Source organism: Budorcas taxicolor, chromosome 4 (genome assembly GCF_023091745.1).
Source record: "Budorcas taxicolor isolate Tak-1 chromosome 4, Takin1.1, whole genome shotgun sequence".
NCBI lineage: Eukaryota > Metazoa > Chordata > Mammalia > Artiodactyla > Bovidae > Budorcas > Budorcas taxicolor.
The window spans coordinates 43,980,596-43,998,874 of NC_068913.1; the positions used below are offsets into that span (position 1 = coordinate 43,980,596).

Sequence of the window (18,279 nt, forward strand, 5' to 3'; positions counted from 1 at the left end):
TCATGGACAGAGGAGCCTGGCAGGACATGGTCCATAGGGTTCCAGAGAGCCAGACATGACTGAAGCGATTAAGCACACAGGCACGAGTGTCCTAAAGTACCTTTTTAAAGACGTTGTGGAAAGAGTGATGATAAAGCCAAAAATATACTTAAGAAAAACTCAAGTTCATCTGCTGTCCTAAATTGAAAATAGTAGTTGAAAAAATATAGCAGTATATATGATCTTTTAGAAAATAATACAAGCTTATATGACAAAAATGACAGTCTCTAGAGTTTCTGAAAATTGTGTGCCTCACTTACTGTACCAACACCCTAAAGGATTCTTCTGTATAATATAAAATGAGATTGATATCCTACATTTTTTCATGCAGAACTCGCTGCTTTTTATTTTATGAACTTCTTCACACATAAAGTACCTTAAGATATTTTTTTTAACAGTGGCATGACAAACAGTATCATTTACACAAACACTGAGCTATTCAAAAAGTAGAATTCCTATTAATATAGTTTACCAATTCTGTGTAAAAACTGCCATAGTACTTGTAACTATAATTTTGGTTGTTGCTTAGTAATTGAAAGCCTTCTTATTTATAGACTTTTTAAAAGTAAAAATTAATCTCCTAAGAGCAACTAGTCAAATGATATTTGTATAATGAGATGATTTTTTTTTAAATAGAAAAATATATTTCCTAGGTTCACAAAGGCCTCATAGTCAGAAGAAAGATCAAATAAACAGAGTTGTTGTTTGCTTTTTTCTTCTTTATCTTCCCAAGGAAGACTAAGGGCCACAGAGGATGTGGCATACATCATACAGTTTGAATACTGTAATAGATACAAAAGGAAGACTCTATCTCCCTCAGATTGATTTTAGGAAACATAAATTTAGGAAATAAGTTATGAAAATTGAACTCATAATTTATAGTTGAATCTTTTCTATTACCTAATATGGAATATATTTCTTTGTAAGGAGTATTTATTAGTTTTTAAAATATGCAAATTGAGGAAATGGTGAAAAATTTCAAAGATACTCTTTTAAGTTATAAACCTAAAAATCATATGTAAAAATGATATAAGGGTGAAATATTTCAAAACCAGAAACAAATTGGAAAGAAACTATATACCAGAAACTATATACCACCCTTCAAAAAAGGTCCAGAATTGGGTAAAGGAAACTTCATTCAGATTTAAAGTTGCTTTTAAAGCATGCTAGAAGTTTGAACCAGTTTTTTTAGACAGTATGTATTTTACATACTAGCTCTTGAGTTAATTCTCCATGATTTCACCGACTGCCCACTTTTTTTTTACATTTAGTTCTTCATAATTGGCCCTTTTTATCAGCATAACCATACTCTTCCACCTCATGTCCTTCCAGCACACCTAGGTTTGAAAGACTACATGAGACAGCTAATTCAGAGTAGGCATTAAAATTTTAGCTACAAGAAACCTATACCTTAAAAAGATCTAAGAACTGAGTACCCTGAAAGTAAAATATATTTACTGCTTTTCATGATAAAGCATACTTATGTTGTATCTGTGTATGTCTCTGTGTGTCTGCGTGTGAGTTGGTCTCATGTGGGACATCCCAGAACAGTCTAATAAATTTTCATTTTTGCATCTAAAAAAATAAAAATTAATCAAAGTGTAGATTTTTATTAGAGTTTTACTTCTGGGGAACATAATGCAGAATGGAAAATATTTCTGAATATCTAGTTCTTGATGTAAAATATTCTCAATCTTAAAAGAAATATTTTTCTAAATCAGTGCTGTCAAAAATGTGAAAATAATTAGAATTTAATATCAGCCGCTGTACTATATTCACTTAATTACTAAAATAAAGTAAAAACAGGCATATTAACTACAAAAAAGAGGACAATTCAACAAAACTGAAACCATGACTAATGTATGGAGAGTTAATAGACTATTGGCACAGATGAGATTAAATTCCTTTTATTCTCACAGTATCTATATACTGAAAAAATGTGCTTAGCTATAATAAGAACTTTTATTCATAGATAAAACATATTAGTGGTAGAAACCCTAAAGTATTAAAGCTATATTCGTTAAAAATGATTACAGTAACTATTCTAGGAATTGAAAAGGAGACAACATTTAATATTCTCACTAATTTCTTAATTAGGGAAAGGTATGATCAAAGGAAAAAATATGTCTCTCTTCTTAGTTAATCAAAACAACCTAAGAAGAATGATCAATGAAATTACAAATTTCTTAAAGATAATAATGATAAAGATAATATTTAGTATGATTAAAAAAGCAAATAATTTCAAACTAGAAATAGTAATGACCCCTGATTCTACTTGATGATTTACTTTTTTGTGTTTTGTTTTGCTTTTGAAGAGCAATGTTCTTTAATGGTATTAGAACAATAAATTCCCTATCCTGTTCATTCCATCCTTGACCTTACATTTACACTGAATTTGTGATGGTATGAGATGACAAGTAACTAAGTCATCATTGACAGAACATGATTCCTCAAGAATAAAAACAATCTAAAACAATTTCAGATTATGAAAATTAATACTGACTTTGTTATTTACAATTATTCCAAAATCAAAGATAAGCCTACTGGGCAGCCTACATAGTTTAGCTGTTTAAAATAATATTTATTTATTTTTGGCTCTGGTGGTCTTTGTTGCTGCCTACTAGGAAGTCTACTAGGCAGCCTACATGCTGCTGCTGCTGCTAAGTCGCTTCAGTCCTGTCCGACTCTGTGCGACCCCATAGACGGCAGCGTGCCTGGCTCCCCCGTCCCTGGGATTCTCCAGGCAAGAACACTGGAGTGGGTTGCCATTTCCTTCTCCAATGCATGAAAGTGAAAAGGGAAAGTGAAGTCGTTCAGTCGTGTCCAACTCTTAGCAACCCCATGGACTGCAGCCTACCAGGCTACTCTGCCCATGGGATTTCCCAGGCAAGAGTACTGGAGTGGGGTGCCATTTCCTTCGCCCAGGCAGCCTACATAATTTTTTTTTTTTAATACTTATTTACTTATTTATCTTTGGCTGTGCTTGGTCTTCATTGATGCATGCAGACTTTCTCTAGTTGCAGAGGGGGCTACTCTCTAGTTGCAGGCACCATCTTTTCATTGCCATGGACGCTTATTGCACAGCATGGGGTCTGGGGCATGCAGTCTTCAGTTGTTGTGGCTCACAGTATCAGAGCACAGGCTCAGGAGTTCTGGTACATGGGCTTAGCTGCCCCATGGCATGTGGAATCTTCCTGGACCAGGGATCACACCTGTGTCCCCTGCTTTGGCAGGCAGATTCCTGACCTCTGGACCACCAGGGAAGTCCCATAGTTTATTTTTTAGAAGAAGACATTAAAAAGTAACAAATAGAGGTAAGATACACCAAGTTTCTATCTTCCCACTAGATGAGAGATGTGAGTACATACATGAAAATAAATATAGAGAATTCAACCAGAGTTCTGATGATAGCAAACATGAATAAAAATAGGAAAAGGAGATCTGTGGGGGAAAAGTCAAGGAAAATGTAATTGTAGAAGAGAGCACAGGGACAATAATGCTCTTCCAGTATATTGGAGGCTATTCAACAGGGCTGCTGACCAGCTGTTCCTAATCTTCCTTGAAATCATAAGTTGGAAGGGGTCAAAATTGTAATTTAACAGATTTAGATCAAGGAAGAGGTGAGGACAACAGAGGAGGAACAAACGGCTGGTCCCAAAGAATATCTCAAGTTCTATAGCACTGAGAAGTATGCTTGCTTTAATTTTTTGTTCATAAAGATAAGATCATCTGTTTAAACAATTTTTTTTCATTGATCACTTATTTTTCTCCTTTTAAAATATTAAAAATAAGTAAAATGAAAACTTATAAGATTATATCATCCTATTTTAAAGACAACTGCAAAGTGAGAGACAGTAAAAGGCAAAGTGGTTAAGAACATGGACTGTGGATTCAGACACTCGTAGCTTTGAATCCAGGTTTACCGCTTTCTACCTGAGTGATCTTGGATCTAGTTCCCCTAATCTTTAGTTTATGGATATATGCAAAGTAGGATTATTGTAGCATATTGGTCATTGTGAGGATAAAAGAGATAATGTATATGTATGGCCAGAAATGTGGACATATAGAAAACAAAAATTGTAACAATGAATAGTAGGAGAACTATCATACAGCATGATAGTAAAAGTGGTTCACTGTTTGTATTGTCTCATGTCTTGGCAGCATAAAAAAGAGGGGGGCCTGTAAACCATTAAACTATGGCAGGGAAATTTTAGAGTAAAATTTACGCATGGTAGTCATTTTGTCCAGTATTTTGCTAAACTTTATGCTCATTTACCTCCTAGAGGTCTTTGAATGTTTTAAATAAATGGCATGAATTACTCAAAATGTATTTAGCACTTAAAGTATACATGTGGTGTGATGTGCCAGGGAGAGGTGGCAGAAGGCCTCTTGACACTAGAGAGCAGGTCCCATAGGAAAGGCCAGCATCAGGACATCAGTGGACTGAGAAGCAAACAAACAAAGATGAAGAGAATATGAGTACGAGAGGGTGATACAACTCATGCAAATCAGGAGGACTTGAAAGAGTAGAGTAACAGCAGTGTCAGAGCATCAGGCAAGCAGTCCATGACTGAAAGACATTAAGGAAGGGCCAGCCAAGATAAACCACTGAAGCATAGGCCCATGAAGCACATCCTGAAACAAAAGAGATGCATTGGCCCAGTCTCAGCTGCTTCATTCTACTCTCATTCATGGGGAAGCAAGGCTTAAGTGACCCAGGTTTGGACATCTGCCATTGATTAAATTAAAGCCTGTTAATTGGGTAGAGTATGGGAGGGGCAGACAGCTCTCTGGCAAAAACACCTTCTTGGCATAAAGTAATAATGAGTTTTTCAGCCACTTGTGATCAATTGGTTGCAGTTTTGATACATGAGATGTTGGTGTGGTGCTTTTAATTTATTATTAATACCTTATTTTAACTTGTGGCTTGTAAATGGTGCCTTTGACATGACCACTTAAACCCTGAAAGTGATCTTTATAAATAATTTACAATAGAAATAATAAGTGATATCTAGAGGGGACTATGTATGGAGATTTGGTAATCAGCCTGACACAGGCTGCTTCTTTATCTGTCAGTCTGCTAAGCTGTACGTGTTGTTTAATTATTATGAATATATTAATGTGACTCAACTTCCTTTTTCTGTTAGAGAAAAACATGTGGTATTGTTTTCTATATTTACAATGCAATTCATACTTTAAATCAACTGTCCATTGCATCTTTGCTTTGATATTGTAACCCAAAGGGGATATTTATGTCAAAAATACTCTTCTGAATAAATCAAATTAGCATGATCTGTGTTGTGGCATACATGAAGATGAGGCATTTTATTCAAATTTGTTTATAAGTTCAGCAATTATTTTTAGTTAATTAGAACCCCACTTTTAAATTATCATACCCATGAAATTGACTCCTTAGACCATACAGATTCCTATATCCCTATAATTTGGGTTGTGTGTATTTCTGTATTTTAAGTGTACGTCATATTCTGTTTCACTTAAATAATTATTTTGTGGAAATATACTTGATTTGCATTGTTGTATTAATTTCTGCTATATAGCCATCTAAATATTCAGAAAAATTTATTAATTGAAAATATTCTAGAGCTTTAGTTCTCAAAGAATAATACTTAAACCAGTAATGTCGTCATTGTTTAAGAACTTATTAGAAATACAAAATTAAAGTTCCATCTCAGAATTACAGGATTAGAAATTTGCAGGGTGGGTCCCGGCCATCTGTGTTTTAAGAGAACCTCAAAGGAAATCTGATGCACACTGAAGTTTAAGAACCGCTAATCAGTGGATCAATTAGTTGTTTCATTTATGTGACTTAATGTGATTAATTAATTTGGTTAATATAGATTAATGTAATCTATGTGACTTGGTAGCTACTGTGAAGGCTATACAAGGGATTAGTAATATTCTCCTTCTAGAAGAGTATAATCTGATATGCTAACTCATAAATTAATAATATTACAGGAGTTATAATCACTATGAAGTGTTAAATAATATTACAGAAGTCTAACAAGTGCCATAGGGCAGTGTAGGATGAATTACTAAATTATAAAGAGGGTATAATACTGTCATTACACTGTAGTCAGTGTAATGTCTTTACATTACATCTTACACTGCAGTGAGAGACTGAAGAGTCAGACTTCCTACGTTCAAATCCCAGCTCTGTCACTAATTAGTACCTACCTCAGAGGACTGTTGTGAAGCTAAAGGCATTAGAATAGCCCCTGACATGATGAAGTCTATGTAAGTGTTAGGTATTATTAATACTCTTAGTATGGTGAACAGAAAGTTCCATGAGAATACAGAGTAGCACGTTTCTTAGCTGAAGGAATTAGAATGACTTAAAGAAAGAAATAATTTTATCTAGGCCTTAAAGTATGAGCTTATGTTGATGGGACAGTAGCAAAGGGGAGGGATCCTGATGGCAAATGAGAACAAATGAGTAATCTTTCCTTCTAAGATAAAAAATTATACAGGTTCGATATCTCCAGTGGTTCAGTTTTAATTCACTGGGAAAGCATTCTTTTACTTGGTTAATTTACAACATGTCCATCATCCTCCTTTCAAAAAACTGTTTATCAAATATCAGTTATGTGCCTTGTACTGAGAAGCTGAAAATACAGTAATGAACAAGATGGACAAAGTACCAACCTTAAGTGTTTTAGGGACTAGAACAATGACTCAGAATAACTCTCAAATAAAATTTCTTAAACCAAAGAAATTATGGGAAAAGTCACATCAAGAACTGCAGACAGGCATATTTAAGAATTCAGTTACTTCTCTCTGAAACTGGAGCCCAGAATCTGATACTTGGTCAATTATATTAAACACTGATTCATATGAATGACCCTCTTGATAACAGAAATTTGCAATGATAGAAATAACTTTTAAATTATAGTTTTCTTCTATGCTTATTATTTTAAGTTTTAGAAAAGTAACTAGTATGAGAAAGGGTCCCAGTTTTTTTCTGGATCAGCACTAACGCCAATCTAAAAATAATTTTTTTTAACTAGGCAAAGAATTTATTAATCTTTGTTTCAGACCTTTGCCCCAGACTTCTTTAGCTTAATTGGCTGCAAAGAATGAATTGTATCTAAGCAAAAACTAAAGAAACCTGCAGTGTCCAGGGGCTTGGGCTTAAAAATATTAAAGATCTAGATTTTATCAGATCCATAAGCAAAATTTTAAAAAGCAGTCATAATATAAAATAGCAGCTCCTAATAACTTCTTCAAGGTTTATCTTCTTCAGAAGTTGACTCAGTTCAGTTTGCTTCCTTCTTGGAAGTCTTGTCAAAATTCCTGTCAAGATCTAGAACTTTAGCGTCATCATCTTCTCCAGTGGCAAGTGGTACTTTTCCATCCATAGATTTCTTTTGGGGAGAGCTTCAGTCAGTCTCCTTAAGTCTAAGCCAGTCTCTTGGTCAGACTGTCTGCGACAAGTTTAAGATCCTGGGTAGCATTTCTGTCAGCTGCTTTGTCTCAGTATGGTCTATAATGGTGAAAGTGTTTGCTGCCAGAGATACCTGAACTTTCAGATTGTTAGTGTGGCTCACTGTTCCTTGATTGGTGAACATACTCATTTCTTCAAATGAGGTGTTGTTTACCCCTAACTTCTTTAAAGAGAACTGAAGCTTTTTGTTATTTTCTGTGGCATTTGTAAGAACCACCTTCTTCTTTCTGTGAGCAGTTCCTTTCCCAACAATGAACTGAGGGGCCTGCAGTTTGGCAAGTTTCTCCTGGTTCATTATAGCTTCTTTCATCTTGTTGGAGAAGAAATGGGGCCACACGGGGACTAGGATTGGCACTCAGGTGGTCTCAGACAGACCAGCTGAGATTAGGCACACACACGTGGGGACTCAAAATCTAAAAGTGTTTTTGACTCATTTTTTTTCCTTTTCTGTGCTGACCCCTTGGAAGTTAGGGGAAAGATAGTGAATCAAAATGGTATACTCTTTATTTTTCACTGCTAATCACTCTATTTTATTCTTTTACTTTCTTAGGAGCATATATGGTCTTTTATAGATAGCTAAGGGAAAAGGAGTAAGGCAAATTCCTTTACTTTGAAGATAGTGAGATACCATGCCAGAAACATTTTTGAAGAAAACTATGGATAAGCCACACAAACAGTAAATGATTTTTCTGCTTTTTACTTTTCCTTTGTTTGCTAATCTAAGATGCAAGTTTCATGTTTGGCTCAAAAAAATCATAGTTGTATACTCCCTGAAAAGCCTTGTCTCAGATCTATAACAATGCTCACAAGAAATATTAATAGAAACAGTTCATCTAATTTTTTAAGCCACGCGGAAAATAAACAGAATTAATTGCCAAGACTTTTAAACAGAAGTCTATTTTCTAGTGTGACGTGGGCACAGAAGGAAACAATGGCACCCATCTGTTGTCCCTCAACCTCTTACAAATGTCAGTCTGATTTAAGGTCCTGTGAAGATCTGGGATTACTTTGCCAACAAAGGTCTGTCTAGTCAAGACTATGGTTTTTCCAGTGGTCATGTATGGATGTGAAAGTTCGACTGTGAAGAAAGCTGAGCACTGAAGAATTGATGCTTTTGAACTGTGGTGTTGGAGAAGACTCTTGAGAGTCTCTCAGACTGCAAGGAGATCCAACCAGTCCATTCTAAAGGAGATCAGTCCTGGGTGTTCTTTGGAAGGACTGATGTTAAAGCTGAAACTCCAATACTTTGGCCACCTCATGCGAAGACTTGACTCATTGGAAAAGACCCTGATGCTGGGAGGGATTGAGGGCAGGAGGAGAAGGGGACGACAGAGGATGGGATGGCTGGATAGCATCACCGACTCAATGGACATGAATTTGGGTGAACTCCGGGAGATGGTGATGGACAGGAAGGCCTGGCGTGCTGCGATTCATGGGGTTGCAAAAAGTCGGACACAACTGAGCGACTGAACTGAACTGAACTGAAGATCTGGGATTCTTTCTTTCTGCTCAGATCTAGAATGATGAGAAGGAGGTAAGAATGAATCTTCTCAGACCTTGATGTAACCACTAATGGGTCCCCAACTAACTTTTGTCCTGAAAGAAACTAAGTCAAATCAGTTCAGCACATGAAATTCTTTTGCACATTGACAGTTATTAATGAATGCAGAGTAAATTGTTTGTTCTTAAAATGTTACTTATACTAGATAAACATCCTTGATGGTGATTCTCTTTTCCTTATTTTTGTTGCTGCTGCTAACTCGCTTCAGTTGTGTCCGACTCTGTGCGACCCCATAGACGGCAGCCCACCAGGCTCCCCTGTCCCCGGGATTCTCCAGGCAAGAACACTGGAGTGGGTTGCCATTTAAGACAAGATAATCACAGCAATGTATTTCCTAACATTTCTATGAAGAGGCTGCAACTGGTACAGATTTACCTTGGCCACATTAAGCACAAATTTTTTTTTTACTTGAGTGGTCCTGATTCCCTAACATATGATACAGTTGAAGCTTTCCAGGTGGCATTAGTGGCAAATAACCCACCTGCCAATGAAGGAAACATGAGACATGGGTTCGATCCCTGGATGGGGAAGATCCCTTGAAGGAGGGCATGGCAACCCACTCCAGTATTCTTGCCTGGAGAAGAATACTGGAATATCCTTGCCACAGACAGGCTACACAGAATCAGACACAACTGAAGTGACTTAACACACACATGATATAACTGTATCACAGGTAGTGAAACAGCATTTGTGACAGGGTCTAGGACTGGGAAAGATGATAGGAAGAATAAGGGGAGAGAAGTCAAGAAGAAACTTATTTTCTAGCTACAGAGTTTTGAATTTTTTTAAAAAAGCACTGCTAAATAATTTGGATTTGATTATTTAATTTTCTATCAGAAATAAAAAGAGATCCAAATCTCTTTTCTAATTTACTTGTAGTCTGTAAGCTAGTAGTTAAGAGCTGTATGTCAGATGTAGCTTGCAATTATATGTTTGTTCTTACCAAAAATAAAGACAGGTATATACATCAAAGAAAGAAGATACATCATATTGTATTCATATTTTCATCACTGGAGTAAAATATCATGTGCTAAAGAATGAGCTCAAAATAAGGACTATAAAGAGTATGTAATAACAAAAATTGAATATTACTAGCTGCATAGCAAATTGCTTGCCAAGCTTTGTTTCATGTGTGATGTGATTTATTGCCATGAGTACTTGGCAGAAAGAATTAAATGTTTGCATTTTCATTGCACCATTAGATATTGCTGCCGTGAAATATATTGAGAGTAGGACAACACAATACATGGTGAAAAGAATACACATTATGTGGGAAGGGTATCATTCTTCATCCTCGAATGAGTCATGCAGAACCGACCGCTTTATATGCATTTATTTTTGTTTATGACCCATTCCACTTTTTGGAGGTTTTATCCATAACAGCTTATTGGTAATAGACAGCAAATTACAGTTGCATGAAAGAACACTCATACTATTTATTGCTATTTTTAGTAGCAGCTTGCATTTGAACTCTGAAATTGGATACTTAACCAACTGATTATATATTGACCATTTTAAGTGCAAAAATAAATGTTTTTCAAAATTTTTACTTTCTTTAGTAGAATTTCATTTCCTCACAGCCGTTTCAGAAATGAAAGAACATTCCTAATACTGTTTGAGACTTAAAAATAAAATAGGCATTATGCAAGGATTAACTTTCATTAATTAATTTCACTTAACTTTTTAATTAATGGTCACTGATAAATATTTACTAATTATTTGATTTATTTGTAATCAGATTCCAAAGCAGTGTTATCATGTAAGACTTCGATAAATTTTTAGAAAAGTATGTGTTACTATATCTGTTTTAAAACTAAAATAGAATTTCTCTATAATACTATTAGCTGAGAGTATATTTGAGATAAAGGAGATTGTCTATGACTTCATCACTGATCCTTGATCACTGAAATAGGAAGGAAGGAAGGAAGTGAGGGAGGGAGGAAAAAGGAAAGAATCTAAACCCGGTGAACAAAAGAGCTCAACCTATTTTCTTTCAATGTTTATTTTTGTTTTTTTTTAAAGTTCATTTTTATTCCAAAGCTTTATATCTCCTGGTAGTTTTCATGATGAATCATTTTTCATACTCTTTGTTATGGGTTTTATAATTTTCAGTGATCATTATTACTAGGTAAAATTATACATTTGGGGAAATCAAATATGTAGCTTACATCATTTACATGCAATGGGCATTAGAGTGCCTAAATATTCCCTTTCAGTGCTGCAATAGCTCTGGTCCCTATCTACCACTCTATAATGAAGGGACTGATGATATTGTAATTTGAGATTGTGACAGTCATGATGGTATAATCATTGCAGGATCTGTCTCTTCTTCTCACTCTATAAACTCTATTGACAGAAATATATTCTTCCTTTTATTTTTTACCTGAGAATTAATGTTTTAGGCATTAAATTCATAATGTTAGTTCAACTTGAATTTCCACTTTTCTGTTAATTTTTCTTTTGATTGATAGACATCATTTCATAAACTTAATGCTTGAAAACAGAACAGGTTGTGAATCAGAATAACAGATCTGCTAGAATAAAAGTGGTTATGGAAATCTCACCCCTCAGGTGACATTCTATACCAAGAGCAGCCAAGTGCCTCAGATTCTGTTGGGATATAATTATCTCATAATAACTATTTTCCCAACAGCACTGCATTACAATCAGGCCATAAAATTTGTTTTGTGTCTCAGGAAAGAAGATAGAGTAAGCAATTTGGAATGTTACAAAACAGGCTCAGTTGAGCAGTTTAATTTGCATGGATTATCCTCATCCTCTAAATGTGCCATTGACCAATGAGAGTTATCAGTTGCCTTGGTCCAGAGAGCGTTATCGTTTTATATGCACACATTTGCAAAAATTGAGATTTAAAAGTTGCTCAAAATATAATAAAAACAAAAGAACTATTAAAACAGTAGCTGCTGTAAATAACATATTTTACAACTTCAGAGATGTTTTATTCTATTGTATTTAGCATGCATTTAACAGATACTTTGCCAGCAAAGATTTGCAAAATAAACCAGACTAGAACAGCCCTATAATTATATCTGTGTAAATGTTTTAAAGGATTGTATTATAAGAAAAAAACTGTAGTAGTAAGTTTATTATGCTATTTATAGTATGCAAGCAAACTTTGTGCAAGAGTCAGATAGACTTGAGTTAAGTACATTCTGTAGTTTCCACAATTATTTTAGAAGCAGCAAAGTTCCAACCGTAATTTTAGTTAGAGTAAAAAACATTTGTTGAGTTCTTATATTGCACTGAATCCCTGGGGATGTTAAGATGAATAAGACTTTGTTTTGTTCAGCTGACACTGCAGTGTCAGACACTGGTATTGTATTATTATACATCTAAAGAGACAGATACATGCACAGGGAATAGAAAAACCCAGATTGCCTAGTGTGGGAGTTCAGGGATAATTTCTTCAAGGGACATTTTAACTATAAATTAATCTTGAAGGGTTTTAAAATACTTTTCTTCACCACTTGCATGATACTTAATGTTTTTCTTTTTCCCTTCTGTTACTAGTTTCCTCATTTCTTTCTAACTCTCACTGCTAAGGGAATAGTAACTTTTAAAGAACTTTGAAAGTCTGTGATGAAATCTCTAATCTGAGTATCTCTTCATATTTTTTACATGACCATTATTAACATGACCTTCCTCATCAAAGCTATTCATTGAAATCAATGATCAGTTTCACTCAAGTAACAGTAAAAATTAAGACATTTAGTTCCTACCTTAAGTAGCCCTTAATGTAAAGTGATAACAATGGCAGCACCAATGTATTATCCACTACAAACCCCTCTCTGTCCCTAGTTTCCTGCTAAACATCTGTTCCATAGATGTGCTGTGAGTGGTAAATGAAATTGCATAGCACAAGGCTTGGCAAATAGCGTGTGCTTCATAAATGTCAGCCCTCCCCAGGTATAGCTGGTATAACACTTGTTAACAATTCACATTTTTTATGAAGAATAATACATAGAAATTATTTTCTAATTTTAAAATAAGTTAAATCTGCTCTGTTCTATGAGAAGTTATAAAAATTATTCATGATTAAAAAGCAGTCATTTTATAGTTTGAGCGTAGCAGCTGGTAAAGAAGCTGCCTGACAATGCAGGAGATGCAGGTTTGATCACTGGGTTGGGAAGATCCCCTGGAGAAAGAAGGAAATGGCAACCCACTCCAGTGTTTTTGTCTGGGAAATCCCATGGACAGAGGAGCCTGGTAGGCTATAGTCCACAGGGTCGCAAAGAGTCTGACATGACCGAACGACTGAGCACACAATGCTTTAATAATTTAGGCATATGCTGTGGCTGTATATATTTAATTCTCAGACTGAAAGAAGAATGAGGAAAAGCACCCCTTTCTTCACTTCATTTCCTTCACCATCGTAAAAACCAAAGAAAATTTATAAAAATAATTTTGGTTTCTCAGAAGTCATATCTAATAAAAATAATTTTAAAATACTTTTTTTTTCTTTTAGAAGGTGATATGACAATAGCTAAGAAAATGTTTGATATGCTTAAGATAGAAAATTTTAAATGATTTGTTGTAATTTATAGTGGATCCTTAGCTTCATAATCTTGCTGAGCCACCAAGTGACTCTACCAAGTCTAAGTTTCTACAATCTATTAATACAATTTTAAAAAGACTATTGATATGATATTAATTTTAAATGTTTAATTAAACCCTAATATTTATCTTCATCAGGTTTTTACAATCCAAAACTAATCATTCTGCATGAATCTTTCTTTCTATGAGGAAACACCTCATACAACGTTATGGACCATAGCCCACCAGGCTTCTCTGTCCGTGGTATTCTCCAGGCAAGAATACTGGTGAGGTTTGCCATGCCCTTTCCCGGGGGATCTTCTGGCGTCTCTCATGTTTCCTACATCGGCAGGTGAGTTCTTTACCACTAGCACCACCTGGGAAGCCCATGAGGAAACACATCTACCTGCAAATGTATGTCGTGCCCCTCTTCTTCCCAGATTCCTCACAGCACTCTCCACACCTCACCACTCACTGGGGAACTTTTGCTGCTGCTGCTAAGTTGCTTCAGTCGTGTCCGACTCTGTGCGACCCCAGAGACGACAGCCTGCCAGGCTCCCTCGTCCCTGGGATTCTCCAGGCAAGAACACTGGAGTGGGTTGCCATTTCCTTCTCCAATGCATGAAAGTGAAAAGTGAAAGTGAAGTCGCTCAGTCGTGTCTGACCCTCAGCGACCCCATGGACTGCAGCCCACCAGGCTCCTCCATCCATGGTATTTTCCATGCAAGAGTACTAGAGTGTGGTGCCATTGCTTTCTCCAGGGGAACTTTTAGCTCCATGATAATGTCAGGCCCCATGCCTCCCATTACATTCCACTCAGTCAAAGCTCAGATCTCTTCAGGTGAGCCTTCTTTGTCAAGTGTCTCTTAGAAGAAAAGCAGTGTCTGCAATGAAATAATTCACACAGTTATGTGTGTGAATGGCTATTAATTTTGTACTGTGTTCAGAATTTTTCAGGTATTTTAATGAGAGGATGCTTGTTGACACACGCTAATTTCAACCTAGTAAAATTTCGAATAATTTGACAGCAGGAAATGACCTCTCTCTGCAGCATGGTGGAAGTTGTTTTGGGGTCATCTAGACTTGTTTAGGCAGCTCTAAACATCAGCTGTAGGATCAGCTGTCTTTTGTTATTCTTGCTGATAACAGCTTCTCTTCTCATTTGACTTGCCAACCAAGAGGTTCTCTAAAAGCCCCATTTTTTATTTTACAATGGTTACCATGGAAACAGCATTGAGGATGCTGAGTTTCTGAGTGAATGTGTATCTGTCTGTGTGTGTGTGTTAGTAGAGGTGGACAGGAGAGGTTATTGTTTATGAGTCTGGGTCATTAGAAACTTCAGTGATGGTTAATGGAAAACTGACTTTACTGTAACATCAGTTTCACATAAAATATTGTCTTTTTTTTTTCCTCTCCAGTGATCAGCTTTTCTCCCTCAGGTATAATTTTCTCTTACTTCATTGACTAAGCCTGTTTATGGCATAGATGAGATGTATGTATGTATCAGAGGAGACCAGCTCTGCCAGATTAAGACAGTGACTTAGGAAGACAACACACCCTCCCCACTCCCTGCCCCCACTCTCCCCTCCCACCATATCACCACCATGATGAGGATGTGCTGTGCTTAGTCACTTAGTCGTATCTGATTCTTTGAGAGCCCATGGACTGTAGCCCACCGGGCTCCTCTGTCCCTGGGGATTCTCCAGGCGAGAATACTGGAGAGGGTTGCCGTGCCCTCCTCCAGGGTATATTTCCACCCCAAGGACTGAACCCAGGTCTCCCACATTGCAGGCGGATTCTTTACTATCTGAGTCACCAGGGGATGAGGATAGGATAGAAATAGACACACATGTGAGCTCAAAATAGGTGCTGTGAATATGTTGGTTTAGCTTTTGAGTTTTGTCTCTAGCAAAAGGGGCGCTGCCGTTAACACTGGGAAGCCCAGGAGAGGAGAATGCAGAGGCACATGGGGGAAACCACTTTTGATTATACAGGCACTGTTGATTCTTTTTTAAAAATCGTTGTGAGTGTTGTGAATATAAAATAAGACAAATAGTTGTATGTGGTATATACAAACCCTCAAGTCACCATCAGGGCTTCCCTAGTGGCTCCAGGGTGAGAATCTGCCTGTGAACACAGGAGAAGTGGGTTTGATCCCTAAGTTAGGAAGATCCCCTGGAGAAGGAAATGGCAACCCATTCCGGTATTCTTGCCTGGAGAATCCCATGGACAGAGGAGCCTGGTGGGCTGCAGCCCATGGGGTTGCAAAGACTCTAACAGAACTTAGTGACTAAGCAACAAAAACAACAGCAGCAAATCTCCGTCAGTCTCATCAGTCATGTATAGACAATGGAAAATATAAATTCAGGGGCTAAATACTTTTAGAGTTAGAAGTGCCACAGCTAAAAATTCCAAGATTTCTAGTGTCTGAATAGCCTGTGAAGGTAACAGTATTTAGATCCTCATAAACTGAGCACAAGGAAAAATGTGAAATTATCTTGAATTAAGCTTTGCCGATGTGAAGGCACTGAAATATAAAGCATTCTAAAAATGAACACTAAAGACTTCAATCTGTGTCTCATTCATTTGTCATTCTTTTTCCCTGAGGCACCTTAAAAGGTAAACAGGTATATTTGCTTTTTATAACCAAATTTAAAACTTGCAGTGAAGAAAGAATGCTGACAATATACAGAATGCAGTCAATCAAGAGCATAGGGGTCACTTTGTAACAATTCTTGATATTCATTGAAAGAGATTTCATTATCTATTTTAAAATTCTAAATTCTGTGAAATAAAAGGAAAACTAAATGCCAAATATAAGGTTTTCAGAAGATAATGGGATCATTTAGGTGAGCTCTTGGCAGAACCAGTAACTGTTTCACTAAATGATTAGATTGTTTTATATATATATTTTTTTATCATTTGTTTCCTGTAAGAAAAAAGCCTACCTTTATTTGTTTTGTTTGTGGTCATTTTTTATAAAGTGAAAAATCCTAACTTAAGAGAAAAAAAACATTAGCTATCTATGCTTTTTAACTAGAAGTCCTTTTTGACAAACTTAATAATAAGTATTAAACACAGTGTGCCAGGCACTGTTCTAAGTATTATACAATTATTAACTCATTTAATATACTTCTTACCATAGTATCAGAATTAAAATTTCAAAAGAAAATACTATTGGTAAAGTTCTTTGTTGCATATATATTTCTTTATTTACATTTTCCATGAACTCAGACCTCATCCTCCTTTATCAAGAATATCTAAAAAATCATATAGAAAGTACTATTAGTTATATAATATTGCACATTACATATGCTAAATGACATAGCTTAGGTAAAAGCCCTTAAACATTGTACACATGCATGTGCTTAAAATTTGATATGATGTACTATTGGTCTCATCAGATTTATTATAAATATACTTATATTTTATATTAGGATGCTATTTCAGTCTTTATAATGGCAAGCAACATGCAAGAAGGGGTGTTCAATGAACTGAATATTTTGCATCCAAATATTTCCTAAAGTAGTATCTTGCAATACAGTGATAAAATGTAGATGCTTTTTACTACTCATTCACATTTATTATAATTAGCAGGGGGAAGCATGTATAGAGCATTCACCATGTGTAATACATAATACCAAACATTGTACATGTATCACTTTCATTAATGCTCACAACAGTCCTACAGCAATCTTTTAATTATTCCAATTTTGCAAAGAAGGAAACAGAGGCTTAGACTGAATAACTAGTAAAGGTTACATAGCTAGACAGGGTGCGGAGTTAGTCTCTAAACTGAAAACATTAGTCCCTAAAGCCATCAGACTTATTCTCAGTGTTATGTAATAAATGCAGTCACCAGTGTTTATTGAATCCCATCTCTGGCTCAATGCCATATGTGGTGCTAGGAATAAAACCACCAGTTAGAAATATTGACATGAGGTCTTTACAGTGTAATATGTGAAACATATTAATAAGGCTATGTACAAAGTAACATGAAATCTCAGAGGAATTACAGAATATCTCTGGTTCAAGGTGTGTATTAAAGCTTATGATCAACTTCAGAAGCTTCTATAGTAGAGACATCTTTCATTCTTCATGCTTACTAGCAGTGTTCTTTTTCCTACATTGGTTGCAGATTGCAGTTCTAGTCTCTGCCAAAAGTTACCACCTTTTCAGTGGTGACACTAAAACAACACAATTTTTTTCAAATCAGAAGCCTGATATTCATGCGTGTTGTTCATAGCAAAGCTGCTGAAAACCATAATTATACTGTCATTTTCACAGGAGACAAATTGCCATAGTAAGAGAGGAAATAAGCACCATAATAATAAATAATGACTACTATTTATTGACTGCTTATCATGTCCCAAGCACTATTCTCCCTATTTTACATCTGAAATTTCATTTACTTTTCAGCGCACCCTATGAGATGGGCATTATTGTTCTATTTTAGAAAGGAAATTGAAGCATAGCGAGGGTAATTTGCTCAAGGTAGCACAGCTAGTTAAAGTGAAGTCTGCTTCAAACAAAGGTCCAGATGACCTCCCAAGAACTCTACTATTCCAGTGATGAAGTGATTAGAGTCTGTAACCACTCAGGCTGGTCTGCTTTTGTGCTCTCCTGCTTCTTTGCTTTGAACCATAGATAAGATAGTTAGCTG

The 18,279-nt window shown here is 35.9% G+C and overlaps 1 protein-coding gene and 1 pseudogene across 1 annotated transcript in view; one reads left to right on the forward strand and one right to left on the reverse strand.

The window, feature by feature from the left end:
* Positions 1-18,279, forward strand: part of MAGI2 (membrane associated guanylate kinase, WW and PDZ domain containing 2) — a 1,481,671-nt gene that overhangs the window by 228,939 nt on the left and 1,234,453 nt on the right. The gene's annotated exons all lie outside the window — the stretch shown is intronic.
* On the reverse strand, positions 7,314-7,811 carry LOC128046207 (transcription factor BTF3-like; annotated as a pseudogene).